Source organism: Pelophylax lessonae (genome assembly GCF_965119305.1).
Source record: "Pelophylax lessonae genome assembly, chromosome: 1".
NCBI classification, from domain to species: Eukaryota; Metazoa; Chordata; class Amphibia; order Anura; family Ranidae; genus Pelophylax; species Pelophylax lessonae.
Window position 1 is genome coordinate 592,846,694 of NC_138768.1, and position 23,206 is coordinate 592,869,899.

At 40.0% G+C, this 23,206-nt stretch overlaps 1 protein-coding gene across 1 annotated transcript in view; it reads right to left on the bottom strand.

The window, feature by feature from the left end:
• STPG2 (sperm tail PG-rich repeat containing 2) overlaps window positions 1-23,206 on the bottom strand; it is a 1,004,689-nt gene that overhangs the window by 214,219 nt on the left and 767,264 nt on the right. The window lies entirely within an intron of this gene.

Consider the following 23,206-nt stretch of genomic DNA (forward strand, 5'->3'; position numbering starts at 1 on the left):
GCACCCAGGGGTCCGAGACTGAGCTCGTATTGAATTCAAAGAATTTGTGGAGTTGCTTAGAGATATGGGCGGCGGATGCTTGGTCTTGCACTGTTCCACTGTTACAATGCCATATAAAGGTCGAGCGGACCGGCGCACCCTCCTCGATGATCAGTTCAACCGCGGCATGGTCTGACCAAGAAATATCCCTGATCACCGAGGAGGAGGACCTCTCCAAGAGGAATAAATTAGTGACAAATAGGTCTATGCGAGAGTAGGAACGGTGTCTGTTGGAAAAAAAGGTGTAGTCCCTCTCAGATGCATGTAAACATCTCCACACATCAAACAATCGTGATACATTCAGCATAGAAGATAAAGATACAGGTCGGCCCCCGGATGGGCCTGATGAGTCCAGCCCGGGGTCGACAACCAGATTAAAGTCACAACATAACATTAAATGCCCATATATGACTCAATCTATTTGTTTAAGTAATCTCCTCAGGAAACGCAGTTGGTGAGTGTTCGGAGCATATAACGCCACAATCGTCAAAGGGAGACCATTTACATCACAGGCAAGAACAATGTAGCGGCCAGCAGGGTCTAGTATGGAGGATTTGTGGGAAAAGGTCAAAGTGGAGCCAGCATCACTCCTGCTTTTTTACTTGGGCCGTTCGCCAAAAAAACATGGGGAAAGTTTTTGTGCAGACATTTTGGATGGTTGTTGGATTGGAAGTGCGTTTCCTGCACTGCTACAATATCTGCTTTACTATCACGAATTTCCCGCCATAAAGAGTGTCTTTTGGCTGGATGGTTTAGGCCGTTAGCATTTATCGTCAGGCACTTTATGGTCATATTTGGTTAAAGAAATAGGTCTTATTGCGGTATGCAGCTTTACACGAAAGGAAGCGCCCAGCATATGAAAGATCGGTCGTGCCCACTCGGGTGACGGAGAGTCAGTTAGAGGATGACTGGGGAAGGTAAGGGAGGAGAACAGGGAGGCGAACTTTAAGAAAGGGACTGTCACAGCAATCCGAGGACAATGAAAAATGAGGGCCATGTAAGGAGAACATCCTTAGGCCGGGACACCATGGGGTTGCGAAACTGAATACGGGGTTTGCCCCAAAGAAAGTATTATTTAGATTTTGCTGAGCGCTTGCGGGAGACCACATGCCACGGTTCTTCCTGATACTCTGGTTGCGGTGTCCTGGAGGGACCCGGCTCAGAGGGGGGGATAATGTTCCAGGAGCGCAAAGCGGATAGTCCTTCCTCCAAGGTCCGGATAGTGACTGTGGAACCTCCATGTGTGACAATGAGGGTAGCGGGGTATCGCCACTTGTGGGGTACGCTATGGTTGCGCAAAGCCTTGGTGACTGTGGCCAAGTTACGTCTGCTCTGCAAGGTGTGCCGAGACAGATCTGGCAGTAGTTGAAGTCCACAGAATTCCGCTGGCAGTGAGGGGATGTTGCGGGTGGCTCGCATAATTTGATCCTTGATGTGGAAAAAATGGACTCTCAGCAACGTGTCTCTTGGTAACTCAGCCGCTATAAAGGACGATTTGGGGAGCCTGTGGATCCGATCAATCAGGAGATCTGATGCCATTGCCGTGGGTAACAGCAAGCGAAAAAGATGAGTGACATGGGGCAGTAGCTGATCTGGAAGCACCGTCTCTGGTATACCCCTGATCTTGAAGTTGTTTCGTCTGGATCGGTCTTCCAGATCAGCCACTTTGTCTTTTAGCCACTGAATATCTTCCCTTTGGGCATTAAAGGCATCCACCATTTCATTGTGGGAAGAAGCTTGAGCTGACACTACTTGCTCAACACTGTCCACCCTGTGGCCTAGGGATTGTACTTCAGATTTGTATTGATGCATGCATGACATCATGTCTGCATGCATGGAGGTTTTCAAAGTGAGTAACATGTCTTTGAGGACAGATACTGACACAGGTTGATCTCCGGATGGAAAGGAGACAAAAGGATCAGAGAGAGGGTGAGATGCAGATGCAGCAGCATGGGGGGGACAAGGAGACAGTCATACTTGCGGTTTGAAGAGGCCTAGGAGGAGAGGCTGTTCTGGGCTTATTCTTTGCCGGGCTCCTGGAAGACGGACAGAGAGGAGGCGATGGAGGCGAGGCAGACCCTGAGGACGTCCCGCTGTCTGGATTTGCGATCATCCTGCCGGGATGAGCCGAGGATGGGGCCGGTTTGTGCAGGGTGGACGTGGAGCTGTGATAGCGCGGTCCGCCGCTGCCATCGTGCCGTGGTCCGGGGCCTTGCTGGAGGAAGAATCCGGACAGCTTGTTGAGCTGACCGGGGTCCTTTTTGCGGCGGGTCATCGTTGTCCCGAGGTCCGGCGGTGTACACCGATGCGGGAGCGGCCGAGGATGGGGCCGGTTTGTGCAGGGTGGACGTGGAGCTGTGATGGCGCGGTCTGCCGCCGCCATCTTGCCGTGGTCCGGGGCCTTGCTGGAGGAAGAATCCGAACAGCTTGTTGAGCTGACCGGGGTCCTTTTTGCGGCGGGTCATCATTGTCCCGAGGTCCGGCGGTGTACACCGATGCGGGAGCGGGGTGTAGATGACACTTCTGGGGCTATATGTGCGGCGGTGTTCCCGATGGCCAGCGGAGCGGGACTAACACACGTCCATCCACTCCGCCGGAAGCCACGCCTCTTGGTTGCATTAACTCTTGTGTGGAAGTTATGGCATCCCAGGACAGCCAATTAAAAGGACCAAATCAAAGAACCCAGAAGAAGACTGGACAAAGATGTCAGCGAAGTGAGAGATTGTAGACGTTGGGATCAGAGGAAGAGAATGCTTTGGAATAACCTCTGAGACCTCAGATAGCAGACTTTAGCTTCACTTCAAGCCGCAGTAGCCCTAACAGCAGATCCCTATTGGAGTTTTGAGGGAGCCCACTGCTACTTTACAAGCTGGAAGTTAACTGGTTAGTAATCTTTTGGTTGAATTCAGCCAATCAGGTCCTTGACAAAAAGTAATCACTAATGTCTTAGCAATCCCCATCTTAGAGTAACATGGCCGATTCCATGTGACTTTCACAAATCAGTTGAATCACTCCTAACTGCTACATTTCCTTCTTTAAAAAAAAAATCACATTGCTGTAGCACATATGGTAGGCTTTTTACCACACGGTAATAAATATGATTTTCTAATTGAAAAGTATTTTTAAGCAATGAAACCGATGCACTTGAGTGTAGGAAAACAGACAAGTGTCCTCATTCCTAAATCCTAGTTTCCCAATCTAGAACAATAATATCACTCATTTATATCTTATTTATGAAATGCCAGGGTTTTATACACTTATACAAATTGTTAGGAATAAGGATTATTCCTACTCTAGTTAGATTCACACATTTATGTTTCCATAGCAATATTTATTTTCACAAGTTAGGTCTAAACTTTGCCCCCAAATACATAGAGAGCAATAGACAGAGTGGCAAAGGCACCTACATATCATCTTTCTTGACCTTGAGAAAATATTTGACTGTACATATACTGTAGATATATTCTTTGGTACAATGTAGATATATTCTTTGGTATTTTAATATTCTCAACAACATATGGACCAGAATAATAGAAATGTCTAACAGTATAGGCTATAGGGATATGCAGATTACTGTAAGACAGTTTTGTGTGATGTTCACAGACCTTTTTAAATTTGTCATTGATTTTTCTATGCAGAAGACTACTAATTACCCAAAGGTATCAATGTACTCGTTATACAATATTAACGGATTTAAACTTTGCACATGTTGTATGTATACTGCTCTATACTTGCTGCCATATGAATGAGAAAACAGACTGTACAGATGTGTGAGATTCATGGCCATCCATCCTGTTTGTTATAAGCTTTTAAATTCCTCCTACAATGTATATCACCATTCAGAGTTAACTGTTTGCTTTTCCTTTTTTAGTGTACAATAAAGAGCAGTATTGATGGATGAACCAGTATCATGTTTTAGTACATGTCTGAGGCACCCTCAACGATAACAAATAGGTCAACTGAATCACATTTTGCCTTTGTCTTGTTTTCTAAGCCATATAGCAGTGTTTACAATACATTTCTGTCATGGAAGTAGTTTGGTGGGGTTTTTTTTTGCCCTTCAACATTGTCATAGTTTCCATTACATTTTTTTTTTTACTCAGCCATGGTAGGTTAAAGTAAGTTTGGTTGGGCGATCTTGACTATTATTCTTCACTGGTTCTTGTGTATCAGGATTCACATTATACCAAGTGAGCATCCCTTGATAAACTGGGAAAGTCTTTTTCAAGCATCAACTACCCTTGTAGTGAAACAGTAGAATACAATTAAGTTTAGTGAGTTTTGAAGACTTTAGTGAATTTTGGAAGGGTTACCATGATTTCCACCTACTATAAAAACTGGTACTTGTCCACTTTCTGTACAAATTAGGCTCTAAAACCTAGTACACATTTTTGGGTTTTTGGTGAGCCGGCCGACATTCAGCACGTGTGTATGGCAGCTGGTCCGACAGAAGCCGGCTATTCAGCTGGCTTCTGTCGGACGTGCATGCTGGAGAACCGGAGTGTTCTGGGGTGGGGGGGGGCACTGACCCACTGTCAGAACACAATCAACCTGCAAAACAGCAGGGGAGATCGTTGTACTAACATTGGATTTTTAATACAGCGGCTCCAAAAAGGGCTTTCAGTTCTTCTTTCGTTCAATCTGCTGGGTTGAATGGAAAAAAATTGGTGGTGTGTACTAGGCGTAATGCAAATAGATGCTACATATAGCAATCTTTAGTCAATTTTAACCACTCCTGAGACACCAGAAATCACAAATAGGATCTACCACTTGCTAGTTTGATAGATCACCAGAATTTGATTGATTGTAATTTGAAAATTGAAAAATAAATTGATGGTTTTAAAAGTTTTTATTTTAATATAAATAAAATGGATTTGAAACAGGGTAAAATCTATTGCAATTTCATTGAGATAGTGTACATTTTTTGTGAATGCACTTAACAACTAGTGTAAGTCCTTAAGTCCCAAGAGGAATTTATGATACAAAATCTCTTCCTAAAGTGATTTTCCTCAAAAATCAACTAACCTAACTCTTGGGTTCAGCAAGGAAGTAACGCCATACAGGGAAAACCCCTGTGTTTTAGTAATGGTTACAATACCTTTCTGCCAGGGAAGTAGTTTTTTTTTTTTTTCGCCCTTCAATATTGTCACAGTTTCCATTACATTTTTGCTTTACTCAGCCATGGTAGGTCAATGTAAGTTTGGTTGGGCGATATTGACTATTATTCTTCACTGGTTCTTGTGTATCAGGATTTACATTATACCAAGTGTGCATCCCTTAAAAAACTGGGGAAGTCTGTTTCAAGCATCAACTACCTTTATAGTAAAACAGTACAATATACTTTAGTTTAGTGAGTTTTTAAGACTTTAGTGAATTTTGGAAGGGTTACCATGATTTCCACCTACTATAAAAACTGGTACTTGTCCACTTCCTGTACAAATTAGGCTCTAAAGCCTAGTACACATGGGCAGAATTTTGGACAACATCGGCCGGATAACCAAAAACCGGCCGACATTCAACTCGTGTGTATGGCAGCCGGTCTGACAGAAGCCGGCTGTTTGGCCGGCTTCTGTCGGACATGCATGCTGGAAAACTGGAGTGTTCTAGTGGGGGCCATCCCACTGTCAGAACACAATTAAACAGGAGGGGAGATCGCTGTACTAACATCAGAATGTTAATAATACAGCAGCTCCAAGTGGAGCTGTCAGTTCTTTTTTTGTTCAATCTGCGGGGTTGAATGAAAACCAAAATGTGGTGTGTACTAGGCATAAAGCAATTATATGCTAAATGTAGCAATCTTTAGTCAATTTTAACCACTCCTGAGATACCAGAAATCACAAATAGGATCTACCAGTTGCTAGTGTGATAGATCACCAGAATTTGTTTGATTGTAATTTTAAAACTGAACAATAAATTGATGGTTTTAATACAAGCTTTTTTTTTTTTAAATATAAAAAAATGGATTTGAAACAGGGAAAAATATGCTGCAATTTCATTGAGATTGTGTCATTTTTTTGTGAATGCACTTAACAACTATTGTAAGTCCTTAAGTCCCAAGAGGAATTTATGATACAAAAGCTCTTCCTAAAGTGATTTTCCTCAAAAACCAACTAACCTAACTTTTAGGTTAATCAAGGAAGTAACGGCATACAGGGAAAACCTACTCAGACTTAAAGAAAATGTACTAATATGTTGTAGAAAGAATCTCGGATGGGGAATAAACTCAGAACCCACAATGTTGCAAGATCATAATGCTAACTACTAGATCACTGTGCTGTCAAATAAATGTAAATCCCTTTTCAATTCATATTTATAGTTCAATCTGCCTAATTAATAAAGCAATACAAAAAGAACATGCTTGCATAAATTAGCACGCCTTTTAGATTGTTCTTACATTTATTTAGCTTTTTGTAACAGTTGCTATTTGTAACGTACAAGTTCTTGTCAAAACACAAGAAAACATTAACTTAGAACAATTTTATCTTTGTGTAATAGAGCAATTTACAACTCTGACCTTAGAGTCACGTTCTTTCAAATCCCCCATGTCATGACTTGACATAATTTTTAATTTGCCTTTTCTAATGAAGGTCATAATCCCTTCACTGGAAATAAAGGTCTCAAATGGAAGAAATGCTGCTAGTCAAATATATGCATTGAGGAAATGTTTTAATTATATAAGACTATGTTCAGTTTTACAGCCCGGAAATTAGCTTTCATTTTATTTTATTTTTCACTCCATTGTTTTTTATTTCTTCAGTTTGCTTTTCCTAGTTTGATTACAACATTTACTCATATATACTTTAAAGACTTTGAGTGAAACAGCCTAAAATTGCAACTCATTTAAATAAATCTGCACCTCGTAAAATGAGTCAAGTGGTGCCGCACAGTAAGCTTTAAATGGAATTGGAATGTAACAACATGAAACTCTTTTGTTATGGCTGAATTCATATTATTATGGTACTAAATAATGTTGGCGTGTATTTTAAAGAACTTCATACCTACAGTAAGTGTTCACCCAACACACATTTGCATTAAACATAGTGAAAGTATCTCTTGAGAGGATCCTGTTAGGAGTGATATATGGTCATTGCCAAACTGTGTTGCTTTTGATTCCATAAGCTCACTCATTTTTTTAATCTTTTTTTATTAAATTTGAATTTAACAAACCCCTGCCAAAGTAAGAAAAGGTTCTGAACTGAGATATAAAGAATTCACACAGCTTTGACGTTAGTATTTTAGTGAGATCGACGTCACTTTTCCCATTAGGGGCAAATTGACAGCATCTGCTGATACCCCACATCCCACTCACCCAGGAGAAAGTAAACCCCCCCATCCCCAAACCTTTGCCATCTCCCTTCATGAGTAAGCATAGGTGTCATGTGGTGTTGAAGCTTACCAGGGGTGACTGTGTCATCACCCCTCTCTTTATGACATTGTTAAAGACTGCTGATTGGTTGCTTAGGCCAGTGCGCTCATTGTAGGTCACATGCTCCTCCATACTTGGGAGTTCATCTCTTACTGAGAAATGGGGGTTGATTTATTTATTTATTATTTATTGTTTACTTTGCAAGGATAGTTGCATTTTGCAAGAGATTTCCCCTCAGAGCTTAGTTAACGAGTGAACGAAGTGAAGCTCTGCTGACTTCATCCAGTCAAGTTCAAGCAAAATCTTTTTTTTTTATTTTTTTATTATAATAATATTATTTATTATTATGCATTTTATCATTTCAATTTTACTGAATACCACATTTACTAAGCTTTGGGAAAAATTCCCTTGTGAAGTGCAACATTACTTTCAAAGTGAACAGTCTATTTGTCTTTAATAAATCAACCCCTTTGGGTGAGGGTTCTGACTGAGCGAAGAGGTGGCTGGGGAACACAGACTGGTGAGTATAGCTTACTGGGAGGTGGACTAACAGTAGTTATGCTGTAACTTTGCTAATTGGGGTGTCTCCTAAAGCCAATTATTATAAGGATTTCCTAATGGGCTAGTCCAATCCAAATTAATATTTTAGGTTTATTGCAATCGGGTGAGCTGAGTCCCAACTTGGCTAATATTTCTCTCAAACACAAGCAACAAAATTACCCTGCCATAGTTCTATAATCCTTGGAGTTATATTCTCATGGCTAAAACAAAGAATGTTCCAATTCCTTTTTCTGCACTCTCCATAATATATAAGGCATTGCAAAACTGACAGTGAGAGTCGGATCTTTAGCTATAGCTATATGACAGAGCCAGTGTTCAAACTGAGAAAGCAGAGACATCTCCCCAATAGAATCCCTGGGTAATAAAACAGAAACCACTTAGTAGTTTAACCTTTTCACAACCACCAAAAATTGAAATACCTGATTGAACTGACCTTTTAAAGAAGTAGTCACAATTCAGAGCACTTAATTTTACTAAAACATCCAGTCTGTTTCAGGGGAGTGTTTATTACTGTAATTTAATATTTTAATTAAGTTAAATGTCTGTTAAAAAACAACACATAAGTTGCTGAGACGGTGTAAAAATTACATACTCAAATCACCACGAGAATCTGCTCTATAATAAACAAAAGGCAATTTTTATACATTTTATTTACCTACTGTACATACACAGAAAAGTGTAAAACATTAACAATGTTCTTGACGTTTTTGTTTCTTGAAGCATGTCTCATCTGCTTTAACCACTTTACCACCGGAGGATTTTCCTGCTGTACGTCCAGGCCACTTTTTGCGATTCGGCACTGTGTGACTTTAACTGACAATTGCGCGGTCATGCAATGCCGTACCCAAACAAAATTTACGTCCTTTTTTTCCCACAAACAGAGCTTTCTTTTGGTGGTATTTGATCACCTCTGCGCTTTTTTATTTTTTGCGATATTAATAAAAAAATGCGACAATTTTGAAAAAATAACAATATTTTTCTACTTTGACAGTTAAAAAATATCCAATAAATTACATTTTTGTCATATATTTAGGCCAAAATGTATTTAGCTACATGTCTTTGACAAAAAAATTCTCAATGAGCGTATTTTTAACCGCTTTAAAACCAGAAGATTTTACCCCATTCCTGACCAGGCCATATTTTGCGATTCGGGACAGCGTTACTTTAACGGACAATTGCACGGTCGTGCGATAATATACCCAAATTAAATTTATGTCCTTTTTTTCCCACAAATAGAGCTTTCTTTTGGTGGTATTTGATCACCTGTGCGATTTTTACTTTTTGCGCTATATACAAAAAAGAGCGACAATTTTGAACAAATAACAATATTTTTCACATTTTTTTATATGAAATTTCCCCCAAAATAATGTAAAAATCTAAATTTTTTAACATTTTAGGCCAATTTGTTCTGCTACATATTTTTGGGAAAAAAAATTGCAATAAGCGTATTTTGATTGGTTTGCGCAAAAGTTATCGCAGCTACTAACTACGGGAAATTTATGTCATTTTTATTGTTTTTTTTTTAACTAGTAATAGCGGCGATCTGCAATTTTTTTTGTGGGACTGAGACATTGCGGCGGACAGATCGGACCCTTGACTGACATTTTTGACACTTTTGGGGGTACCAGTGACATTACTACAGCAATCAGTGCTATAAATATGCACTGTTACTGTAAAAATGACACTGGCAGGGAAGGGGTTAACTTTGATTGGCGATTAAGGGGTTAATGTATGCCTGGTGCTTACTAATGTGTGTGGGGGGAGGGGACTGTGTGACTCAGCTATGCTGAATCCTGCAATCTGTCACTGTTTGTCACTTAGAAGATCCGTCCGCTTTGTTTACACAAGCGGGCGGATCTCCACACTCAATCCCCAACGATCGGAGAAGAGCGGCGGTGATCCTCCCCTGGCCCGACTCCCGCTGTGACTGAATATAGCGGGAGTGAGCCTCCGGCGGCTCACGCGTACCGCCCACAAGGGGAGGAGTCCAGCGACGTAGGTCTACGTCGCTGGACAATATCGAGCAACTTTGCCGCAGTACCAGCTCAGTGAGCGGTCGGAAAGCGGTTAAAGCAGGCCTAATATAATAAAGCTAAATATTCATTTGATTAGACTTTGAAATAATTAATCGGTTTTAACCCAAAATGTGCTATTCAAAAGCTAAGCAAGGTCCCCTTAGATCTGTCCATTTGCGGTCAGTATAAAGAGGACATGTAGCAATAATCAGTTTAAAAGGGACTCTTTATAGATTTCTTCAAGTTTAAATAATACAATAGAGAAAAGCCTTTAGATTATCCTTAGACTAGGTTAACATTTGTGTGTCTGCTTATATACAGTATGCATTTTTTATGCACTTTTTATGCATTTTTTATGCGTTTCTTGTGCATTTTTCATGCACTATTCAAACATGCCCATGCACACAACATTGAAATCTGTGGGGACAAAAACACACTATCTTGCACCTAAAAAAGAGCCTACAACTTTTTCCAAATTGCGCAGAAGCAAGTTACATAGGTGAAAGCAGGCCTCGCGTGAACAATAATGAGACATCTCTTGTTGTGCATTCTTGTGCAATAGCGTAGCTTTCACACATTCATGGGTGAGAATGAGAATAGAATAAGAATTTAATGAACAAGTACTGGTTAGCCAAGTTTATATGTAAAACAAAGATTTTATATTCAAAGTGAAAAAGAAAATATAAAACTGCAATTTAAAACTCTATAAACTTAAAAAAAAAATGAACAATTAGAATAAAACTTTTCAAAAACAACTAAAGTTTCCCTATAAGAGGATCAAAAGTATCAGTTATTCTTTTCAACTAATGTTGATGCCATTCACCTTTTATGCCATGTGTGCTGCACTAAAGCAAGCCTTTATACACACAACACACAATACGATCTATATCCAGCAGCCCCAGACTGCATCTACAGGGTGTTATAATGGCCTTCAAGAAAAACTCTCAATGCACTGTAAAGGGGCACTCTAATGAAAATATCATGGAGGCTGCCTTTGATGAACTCTGCTTTGGAAATGTTAGTTCCCTCAGCCCAAGTTTATATTACCAATGGAACCAGGCAGAGATGTCCCCTCTCACCACTCAATCTTATAATGGAGAAACTCACAGAACATATTAGATCCCACATTTTGGTTTCTAGATTTCAATTGGGTAAAGAGGTCCACAAAATTAATTTATTTGTGGACAATGCCATTCTTAAGTTGACTGATCCAATTGTTTCCCTGGCTTCGCTACAAAATATCTTGAATGAATTTAGTGCTGCCTCATGTTATAAAGTCAATGATATCAACTCATATATACTTGACTTAGGCTTGGATAGTACTAACAGAATTATATTATAATCTTCTTAGCCTCACACTTGGGCAGAAACAAGTATCTCATATTAAGGGATTCAGCTAACTAAGAATGTAATACATCTTTACAAAGAGAACTACATACCTTTCTTACATAAAATGCAAGCTGATATGCACCAATTTGCCAAACACAACCTGTCCTGGTCCTGCAGGCTAGCCACTTTTAAAATGTTTCTCCTTCCCAAATTGCTCTATTTATTCCCCTCCCCAAGCCTATTAAACACATCAATGCCTTCCAGGCATCCTTGGCCCTTTTGTATGGCAGGGCAAAAGAACCATAAGTGTGCATTATAAATTAATCAAACGTAGATTAGCAGGAGGGTCTGGATTTATAGATATCGGGGATTACTATAATGCTTCTATCCTAGCACAATTCAAATCATGGTTTACTCCATCCTCAAATACAGCTTGGGAGACATTAGAGAACACACAGTTACCTGGAGCCAACTTTTTTTATGGCTTATGAGTTCCATCACACGCAACTGTCTGTCATACTTATCCCCTACTATCTTAGTATTCATTGAAGCATGTAGAACATTTTATTCAAACCATCCTCCTGAAGCAGTTGAAACTCCCCTCCAAATATCAGTATCAGTCTTGAGAAACAGAATACCTAATTTGAATTTACACCAATGGTCACTGGGAGGAATCAAACACATTGAGGACCTTCCCTCTAGTGGGAAACTAAAATCCTTCCCTGACCTTTGATTAGAATACCATCTTCCTCCCTCTGAATATTACAGATATGTCCAAGAGGGCCACTGGTTAGCTCAAAACCTACATCTATTAGGTTCATTGCCTATTAAAATCAGTCGATACCTTCATTAGGAATCAACTAATTTGATAGGCATTTCCCTATTTTACAATCTTGTGGAAAGTAAATATGCATTTACCAAATCCACTCCCTTTATATTATGGGAAAATTATCTGGAATCCCGCTTTACAGAAACGCAGTGAACTGCAGCTTTTAGGTCTGTTTATAAGAACATGTGCTGTTCTTTACCATGGAAACTTATCACCAAAAATAACTATGAGATGGTAGTTAACACCTTATACACTTTTTAAATTTAGAAATTCTAGCTCTCCAGAGTGTTAAAGGAAATGTGGCCATTTTTGGCAGTCTTCTCCATACCCTAATGTCCACTAAATGTCTAACGAAATTTTGGAATGAAATCTTTGGTATTATCTCTAAAGTATTCACGACACCCTGCAGCCCTTCCCCTGCACTAGCACCACCTTATCTGGGTATAGATTATTTGTCTTATAGAATGAGACATGTTTCTCCTCACATCTTACTAGCAGCCAGACTAATGCTAATGAGAAACAGGAAATCAGATAGCGTCCCTTCCTGAGGTTATAGACTTAGTACAAACTAACTGTTCGCATAGATTTCTATGGCTTCCAGCAGGGAAGTACAAAAAAGCTGCTTCAAAATGGAAACCCTGGTCAAGATGGTATGCTGCTACTCGGCATACACCTAGTGATAACTTTCTGTTTAATTGTATGTAAACCTTATACTAACTGCCCACTTTCTAAAGACACCTCTGTTCGGAACAAGAAACTTAATTTCTTTTACTGGATTCTTTATAAATAGAATTTAATCTTCGTAAAGTTACATAGTCTATTAATAATTGATATTGAGCCTGACTGTTTATCTTGCTGGATGTAAAAACGCTGTAAGTTTCACTTTTATGTAAACCTGTTTTTCAGAAAAACCTTCAATAAAAGAAATAGAAATGAAATGCTAGTTCCCAGTTGTCAGGTTTATACTTTGGTTTCAGTGCTGTCTGAGTAATTGACCTGGAACAAGTATAGAGGTAAGGAGGCCTGACACCTGTTCTGAGTCTATGATTCAAAAGTATGTAAGGGCCCTTTCACACGGGCGCCCCGTATGTCCGCAAATTTACGGACATAATGTAAGTCAATAGCATTGCGGATGTCAGCGGAATACCATCCGCTGACATACGATTTTCTTCCTTTCAGTTCTGTTCCGTTTTTTGGAATGGAACAGAACCCTATTTTTCCTCCGTTCAAAAAATGGAAAGGAAGCAAAATCGGATGTCAGCGGTGTCATCCGCTGACATCCGCAATGCCCATAGACTTACATTATGTCCGTATATCATCCGCAAACAGATGGAATGATATGTGGACATACTGAGCGAATGACACAAGTGTCATCCGCTCCGTGAAAAAAAAAAAGTGCTGGAGCGGATCGCAATGTGGTCCGCTCTGTGTGAAAGAGCCCTAAGTCAGATAGCCGGGCAACTAGAATTTTCAGAAGCTGATCAGCCAATTTTAGCCCTTAAACTTCTCTTAAAGATAACTCCATGCAAAACCTAAATAATGCTAAACCTGCTCTGTGCCACATTCTAAACCTAATCTATCTAACCCTGTAAGGCAAAAATAGCTGTACTTACCTTTTCTGCAGCCAATCCAGTCCGGTCTCCAGTGGCGGACTCTCTGTGCAGGAGAGGACCGGCAACAGCTGTGAAACGCCTGAGAAGTGCTGTCACATATAGAGTTATTATGGGGCTTCTGTTGTCGGATACCTCTCCTGCACCCACCTCAATGCTGAAGCTGCCGCTGACAGCTCAGCATGGGACCGGACTGGATCGGCTGCAGAATAGGTAAGTACAGTGATTTTTTCTTTATAGGGTTACATAAATTAGGTTCAGAATGTGGCTCAGAGCAGGTTTAGCATTAGTGAGGTTTTGCCTGGACTACTACTTTAATGACAAAGCCACTTTTAAAGCTTTGAACCACTTGCAAGTGAAGTTTGGAAATTTTGTCAGCAACAGGCAGATCTATCATCTTGTCTTTACTGATAAAAGATGAAATGTGTATTGTCTATCAGATTTTTCTGCTTGTCTATCAGATTTTTTGCCAATGTTTACTGACAAAATTCTTATTTTTCTCTTCAGCCTTTACAGTGGCTTTGTACAGCTATTGTACAACTTTTACAATTTTCAAAAGTTTTGGAAACTTAAACCTCCCATTCTTATAAACAGCACAACATTTTCCTTCTGCATATGTTTTTTAACATGAACTTGCTATTAAAATAAATGGTTGTGCATTGTTTTATTTGGCCAGATTGTTTTTGATGTAAACAGATGGGTGCTATTTCTGTTGAAGAGATGTTACTGGCCTGTTCACCATTCCCCTATGTGTTAGGCATAAACACATACAGTATTCAGACACAGATAAATACATTATTAATAATGACCAAAATACATGCTTTTGTTATTTATTTTAATATGTGTGAAATCAGTAAAGATTCTTATAAAACAATGCCAGGCAACAATTGAAACCAGTAAGCAAACTGCTAATTCAATCTAGCAAACACTGCAATTGCTAAAATGAGGTCTGCATTTGTCATGTTGACACTGGTGGGCAGTATTTAGGGCAGCAGGGTTAGAAAGGGCAGCACCAAGCTTCAAAAAGTACACGCTGACATATTATAATCCCCAAAGTAAGATAAAAAAAGTTATCAAAGGTTTTTTCTTAATTTGTTTCCCACTTGTGCCCACCTCTGGATCTTTGTGGCAAAAAGTCTGCAAGAGAACTAAAGGAGGAAGGGACTGCAGGGGACAAAAGAGTCATCAGAAGCCTCTTCATGATCCAGGAAACCAGAACCAATTACTTCTTCATCAGAGAAAAGTGTTCCTGTATATAAAGCAGACTGCATGCTGCTTTCAATAGCAAATTGCGATATCTAGCAATTGTTTTCACTATGTACACTTTACCATAGCCATTAATGCGACTGTGTTAGCCTAATAAATAATCCTAAAGTCCAGTCTACTGAAATAGAAGAGCTTTTATACTCCCCTCTCTCTGGTGTTTTGGGTTTTCTACTGTAGATTCCTCCCAGGTCTACAGCCTTCATCAGTTTCTTTAGCAGTCGATACTTTAAGGAATATTAGACATTTCTATCCCCCACCACATGTCTTGGTTTCTTCCTCCAACCCCACATCACTTTAGTGCACAGAAGTGACGTAGGGGTCAAAGGAAAGAACCACATCAAGCAGCGAGAAACACAGGCATCTGGCACTTCCAGAAGTTTTGAATCCTGAAGAGATTGATGGAGGCTGCAGGGTTAAATTGGAAGTATTGTAGGGGACATGAGCAACTGGCAAGGTCAGTGGAAGTGCTCTTCTATTGCAGGTGACTGTCCTTATAATTGTCTTTTACCTGACAAGGTTTCTTTGAAGGTATTATAAACCTTCCTACTTGCACCTTGTGTTTTTTGCCTGCATAAGATGTGCACTAATCCTGTAATTTCATAGTGTCATTGCCTATAGTAGAGTAACTCTACATTCCTTTGTCCGCAGTATAATGCACAGATGGCCTCCATCTGTAGTGTAAGAGATGACACTTCCTGTGAAGAAGTTACATATTTCCCAATCCCTGGGTCAGTCTAGTACTGGCACAGGTGAGACCTAAGCAGTAATTAGATCTGGCAGCCACAAGCAGGCAGAACATTCTCAGACAAATAGAAAACCCAGTAATGCAATTGGAAGATGTTTTTTTTTTAACTTACATTAGCACTCCCACAATTGTGATGCCACACAGAGATACAAGTTGTGTGACCCAGAACATGATGTTGTCTTGTCCTTTTGGTGAATAGGGACAAGCTAAATAAATGAACACATGGACATAGAGGAATTAGATTACCCATGACATTATAAACTGCAGCTACAATATGTGAGCCCATCATTACAAGGTAAGGCAAACAAACAGCACAGGAAAACTAGCCTACGCTAAACTACCTAAAACATTTGGAAGCGTACAATACCTTTAAGTAGCAATACCAATATGTGACTATTAGGATTCTACCAAGCTAAGCAGAATTTAATCACATACACAATAGTCCCGTATAGTTTATAGACCAAGGCTTCTTTTTTATTTCCAGTGTATTTTCTTCCAAAAACAACAAAGTTGGTTTCAACGCTTTCCAATATAAATATATAACAACAACACAGCTGGCATTCTAGAGGTTGTGGCCAGAGTTCTGATAATTATATGACTTTTCTTAAATATTGTATATCACATTTAGCTTGACGGTTGCCTACTCAGTGGCACCCAGGTTAATAGATATATAATTTAGCAAAATTAAACAGTCCGGCTTCTTCAAAGAAATATACACTCTCCTTGGCATTTATGAAGTCTTAACTTATATTAATGTAATGTATTTATAACTTGACATTACCATTTAAAAATTATGTGAATGCAACTTGAATATAGATATCTAGGACTACATGCATGAAAATATGCAACCAGCGGATTATCACTTGAAATAAATAACTGAGGCTGCATTTAATACACTTTTTTTTTTTTAAATAAATCTGTCGGTTATTTTAATCATGTTAAGTCCTGCCTAAGTGCAGGTACCACCAGATGCATATGTGTGTTTTTATGATCAAGAAAACCCTTTTTTATTGCATCTCTTTGATTTAGTGTCAATTTATTACTAGGGGTTCCATTTCCCTCACTTCTAGGCCGACACCTTTTTGGCTGTCATTTTACTCTCCAATAAGAGTATTTTAGTGACAGTTAAATGAACTGTCATTGTTTAGGGAGTAGCCAAAAAGTAAGGACTTTGTTATTATGGACCTGAATTCTCTGGCATTTGGCCAAAGCATTGCTAAATCAAAAAGGCATACAATTAAGTGTTTTTCAGCTAACAAGGGCTATAGCAGGCAGCTTGTTGTATCTGCTCTTTGACAGGGATTACATTTACAGATAAAATATTACATGTAAACACAATGCTGCATACTCTTGACTCATAAGGCCGGGCATTGTCGTGCACCAGGAGGAACCCAGGACCCACTGCACCAGCATAGGGTCTGACAATTGGTCCAAGGATTTTATCTTGATACCTAATGGCAGTCAGGGTGCCATTATCTAGCCTGTAGAGGTCTGTGCATCCCTCCATGGATATGCCTCCCTAGACCATTACTGACCCACCACCAAACCGGTAATGTTGAACGATGTTACAGGCAGCATTCTCCACGCCTTCTCCAGACCCTTTCACGTCTGTCAAATGTGCTCAGGGTGAACCTGATTTTATTTGTGAAAAGCACAGAGCCTGTGGCGGACCTGCCAATTCTGGTTATCAATGGCGAATGTCAATCCAGCTCCACAAGGGTGGGCAGTGAGCACAGGGCCCACTAGAGGACGTCAGGCCCTCAGGCCCCCCTCATAAAGTCTGGTCCTACATGTTTGGTCAGAGACATTCACACCAGTGGCCTGCTGGAGGTCATTTTGTAGGGCTCTGGCAGTGCTCATCTTGTTCTTCCTTGCACAAAAAAAGCAGATACAGGTCCTGCTGATGGGTTAAGGACCTTCTACTTCCCTATCCAGCTCTCCTAGAGTAACTGACTGCCTCTTGGAATCTCTTCTTTATGCTCTTTGCTGCGGGACACAGCAAACCTTTTGGCAATGGCACCTATTCATGTGCCATCTTGGAGGATTTGGACTGCCTGTGCAACCTCTATAGGGCCCAGGTATCGCCTCATGCTGCCAGCAATGACACTGACCCTAGGCAAATGCAAAACTAGTGAAAAACAGTCAGAAAAGATGAGTAAGGAAAAAAATTGTTGCCCATCTAGTGCACCTGTTGTTAATTTAATTAACACCAAAGCAGCTGGAACTGATTAACAACCCCCTCTGCTACTTAACTAACCAGATCAATATCCCAGGAGTTTAGTTGATATGACACTATACTCATGATTAAAAAGTGTCCCTTTCATTTTTTTTGAGCAGTGTAGATATATATATATATATATTATTATGAGACATAGGTACATAGGTAGAGCCCATTGGTTCAGGGAGTTTGTATGCAATGATGACTAGTGATGTCTGCAAAGTTCAAAACATAAATTAGACTGGTAGCATCACAAGTTCAGATACTTTCTGTTTCTGCTGGAAACCCAATACAGTTTCACAGAAAATGATGATTATTACATCCTTATTTTATTTCTAATAAAGACAGTGTATGTACCTTAATTGGATTTCATATAAGTCTTTTGCAGTACCTGTACAGCTCAGACTTGGAGAAGAAAAAGCTATATACTTTCCTATGGGACAGTAAGACCACATGTTATGGTGATGGGCTAACAGGAGCATGTGGGAAGCAGTGATTCACACACCTCCTCCACAATGAGCAGAAGTCATTGAAGGGACTTTAAAGGCCATTCAGTACCCAGACATTATACAGCGGAACAATGATCTCTCTGGTACCATTTTGTTTTGGATACATTTACTTCACATTGGTGGGGAAGTGCTATTAGAAGGGACATTTCCAAACTAGACCACATGGATTCATAACATTAGGTATTTTACCCCATATGGCCTTAATGTTGAATGGGATTTGAATGCCTTTATTGAGAATGCTTAATTCATCCCCAGCTTTGTCTCTTTAGTCTTTATGGGGGATTTTTATTAGGTTTTAGCCAGTGGAGGTCAAATTTTAGACTCATGTCTTGATAAGACCCCTTTAGATAATGTGGGTCAGTCAATTTATAATGTTGAGTAGGTTTTTAATTTTATGTTAATCATTTTTTTTTTATCTTTTTATAACTAGGATGTTCAATTCCTATTTTTATAATTGTTTGCCTGAACAACTGGCATTTAATGGCTATTTGTATTGCTCTTTTGTTCCACTAGATCATGCAGGACTGATTCCTGTGGCCTCTGGTATGATTTGACAATGGCCTTTTCTATTAGAAGTGTGGTTATTGAAAGTGAGGCTTGGTGTACACTTTCAAACCTTGGCTGAGGCTTGGCTGTTAATAATATATTTTCTAATGTAAAATGGGGCTTGGTGGTCAATCATCAATAGGCATGATGCGTGGTTGTGGCCACTCAAGTATATATAGTGATGATGCAGCATGGCACCCATGCTCCGAAAGATGTCACATATAACGAAATGCACAGTGCAGTGTTTTGTATAGCGTAAATCTTAAAGTATTAATGTAAGTGCAGTTTTAACAATAATGCATTGTTTAAAGAAGATATTTAAAACAATGTTTGTATTGCAGAAATGTACTGAGCATGTTTTTTTTTTTTTTTTTATTTCTCCAGGATATACACTTTAAAAGGGAACTATAGTCTTCGTAAGGTATATACTGTAGTACATATATATTAAATATAGTATGTATGTAAAAGAGAAAATCTCAGGATAAATAGTTTTATCAGTGTGTTATTGTATCAAAACCTACATATATCTTGTAATTATTTTTGTACAGGGGGTGTGCATTTTTTATCTTCTGATCACACAGCTGATTGCATACAATAGACTCTCTGAATTATTAGGTAGGGGCCAGAGATTATGTGGTCTAGTCTGTCTTGACTGCTAGCTTGGAAACATCAGGTATACAGTAGGTAAGTGGGACACCATTAAGCACAAAGTATGTAGGCAAAAGACAAATTGCAACAACTCTCTCCAGTTAGACAACAAGGAATTTATATGCAGTGATGAGAAGTCATCTGGAAAACTTGGGACTCATCTGATAATTTGGAGTTTGTTCTTAGGCTCTACTAAATCTCCTGAAGTCTTCCTTGATGCTTTGCATTAGTGATCGACCGATATATTTTTTTTTAATGCCGATACCGATATTTTGGTCATCGGATATATATTTTTGGACATGTAAAAAAAAAAAAAAATTGTATTTATTTTTTTCAAAAGGTACTCCTTGTGGAGGGATCTGGGGGTCTAAAAGACCCCAAACCCCTCCTTGGCACTGAAAAGCATTCAAAATGCCAAGTTTGGCTGTTTTGAATGTTGTCAGTTTTTTTAATTCGGCGCTGAGTACCGGAAGTGATGTCATGACATCACTTACGGGTTTTTTACATGGAGACCCGATCAGAGCTGAATGCGGCTTTGATCAGGTCTTCTCTTCGGTGGCGGTGGAGGTAGGATGCAGGGGTCTCCCGGTGGGACGGGAGACCTGGGCGAGCCACGGTCGGCAATATTGGTAATCTCAGGGGCCGATTCCGATATATCGGGGAAAGTGCATATCAGAACATGTGGCACATGTTCTCCATACACAAGTCTTGCTGCTTGATTTTGATGGGAAGAAGTCTGTGGTAGGGGTACTAAACGACAGGGCCATCAATGGCTAAGGAAAGCAGTGATGAGGGTGCAGTGGAAGGGATGTTAAGTGACATGTGGTACGGTATCAGAATACATGATGTTCTGTGAATGGCCAAGGGCAGAAAATATTACTAGTGCTGTAGTCTATAAGCCCTTCAGCTCTCATAAAGGAGTGAGCTAGAAGCATAGCAGGAGTTATACTATATGGCAGAAAGTAAAGTACTGATTTTACAGTATAGTGTAGCAATTCAGTCATGTATTACACCTGAGAAGAGGTAACATTTGTTTACACATTATTGCCTACCAAAATCTCTGTACATGCAGATACTATACACGTGGTATTTATAGAGTATATATTCTATGGACATATTAAACACGGAGCTTGCATCTCAAAAGCACATAATAAAAGTAAGCACAAAACATAAGTACATCCATTTTTTCTAGAAAATAATATTTGAGAAAAAAGGCACATGCATTATTTAGCTGTACCACCATACAGTGGTTTATGACTGCATGCATGCTGATAAACAGTGGGTGCTAGAGTAAATCAAAGTAAACCCAAGTTCTGCATGGAATAACATAGAAGCAGGTTATGCTGCAATATGTAGAGAGTTTGGCAATAGCATGGCAAGCAGAAAGAACAGTCCTGTAGGTTCTATAGGTCATCATTGTTATTTGTAAGGTGGATATCTCACTCACCAATGGAGATCCCTCTCATTCAATATATACACACTGCATACGAGCAAATTCCCACATGGGTTGTAGTGTGTGTGGGACCTGTGGGGATATTTTTCTCACTCGCTGCCTGCTGTCATAGTGCTGGTAGCGGTCGGTGTTAAAATGATGGACCCATCCAGGGTCTCTCTGCACAAGCCAGCCTCCAAGTGGAATGATGTCCCTGAGTGCTGGACCACGAGAATGCCTGCCCTGCTATCGGCGTCCTCTCACGCCACCCCCAAGCAGCTAGTTGAACTTCCAGGGGTGGGTGTCCCTGTCCATGATGTCAATGACATTGTGACATCTGGGCGTTTCGCCGATGGACGTATCTACTTCAGCTTCACCAGGACCAACTGTTTGCAGAAGCAAATGCATCCGTAAGTTGCGCACACATAGGTAAACAATATTCGCACCGCACATGTGAGGTATTGCAGCAAATGTTAGAGCAACTCTAAATAGGTAATGCTAGAGTAAATCTAAACAGGTAACCTGTAAAAACGTTTAAAGCCCTGCCTATGGAGGTTTTTAAGTACCGTAGTTTGTTGCCATTCCACAAGTGTGCACAATTTTACAATGTGCCATGTTAGGTATCTATTTACTTGGTGTAACATAATCTTTCACATTATACAAACAAATTTGAGGAAGTTTTTTTTTTTTTTTTTTTTAATTCACGAAAGTGTCTTTTTTCCAAAAGAAATTGAGTTTTCAAAACTGCTGCACAAATACCGTTCGACATAATATTTCTTAGGGTCTTTGCTTAAAAAAAAAGTAATTTTCTAACAAAAAAATATTGATTTAAACTTGTAAACAAAATGTGCCTGAAAAAGCCTGGTTGGAAAATGGATAAATGTAGACATTTGTAAATTGGCCAGTGGAACTAGGGTAGATTGGCTTCTAGTATGCTTCATTACTTAAAGCTAAATTCTAAAATATTTAAAAAATTGCAGCGGGTCCTCCTCGCACTGCAAGGCTTACATGCTCGCTAAAGGCCCGTACACACGTGCAGATTGTCGGCCGAAAAGATGCGGCCGACGACCGATCGGCCGATTTTCGGCTTGTTAGTATGATGCTTCCGACAGCGCACTTTCGGCCGAACAGAATCTGTCGTGCAAGCATTAAGATTTTTGTATGCCGACACCAGAACGGCCAATTGTTCGCCAGTCAGTACAGAATTCGGCCGACAGACAGCAGATTTGCAAGACTGGGCATGCTCAAAAAAGAAAAAACACAGGGAAAGTTAACCATCACATGACATCACTTCTGCAGTCGGCGGACAAAATTCGTGTGCAGTCTTTTGCACTTTTCAGCGGACAGGACAGCCCGGGGACAAAAGACGGCCGATTGGTCGGCCGATGATCGGTACGTGTGTACGGGGCTTTAGTTTAGGGATAGACTCACCTTGCAGCCAGTGCTCTCTTGTTCTCTCTGTGTTCTGGAATGGGGGTGGGTATTCATCATCCTCAAATACAATGCAGGACTGCTAGAAAATTTGCAGCTGATGATGCAGCAAGAAGAAACAGGGGCACCAATCGTACAGGATGATATAAGCCTAATGGATTAAGGAACAAAGTATTAAAGTTTGTTCCTCTATGTCTAGACTTAATGAGTATTTAACACTTGCAGTGTGAGGAGACCCCACTGTAAAAGCAATGACTGTGTAGCAGTGAAATCTCAGTGATGGGATAAAACCAAAATCCCAATTAAGGTTTGGGCACAGGATTCCAACAAATAGCAACTAGTAAGTAAGCTGCTAAATGGTCCGAAAAAAGCAGCTTGGCGATCCATGGAAAACATTGCTCACTGCAGAAAGCCCTAAATTAGTGCAAATCCCAGATTAATTACACCATTCCACTTCATCATTATCTGTCCCATTAAATGTCACAACCTTTACCACCCACCCAAACAGCCAAAGTCTGTTTATGCTCCATTGAATGCCCACTTAAGCCTTATTGAGGTTGTAAACCCTTAAATTTATACCCAGTGAACTGACTAGCCTCAGGTGATACAAAGAAATGAAATCACCTGCATAAGGTGTATCTGTTTGTCTGCAGCCCTCCGTC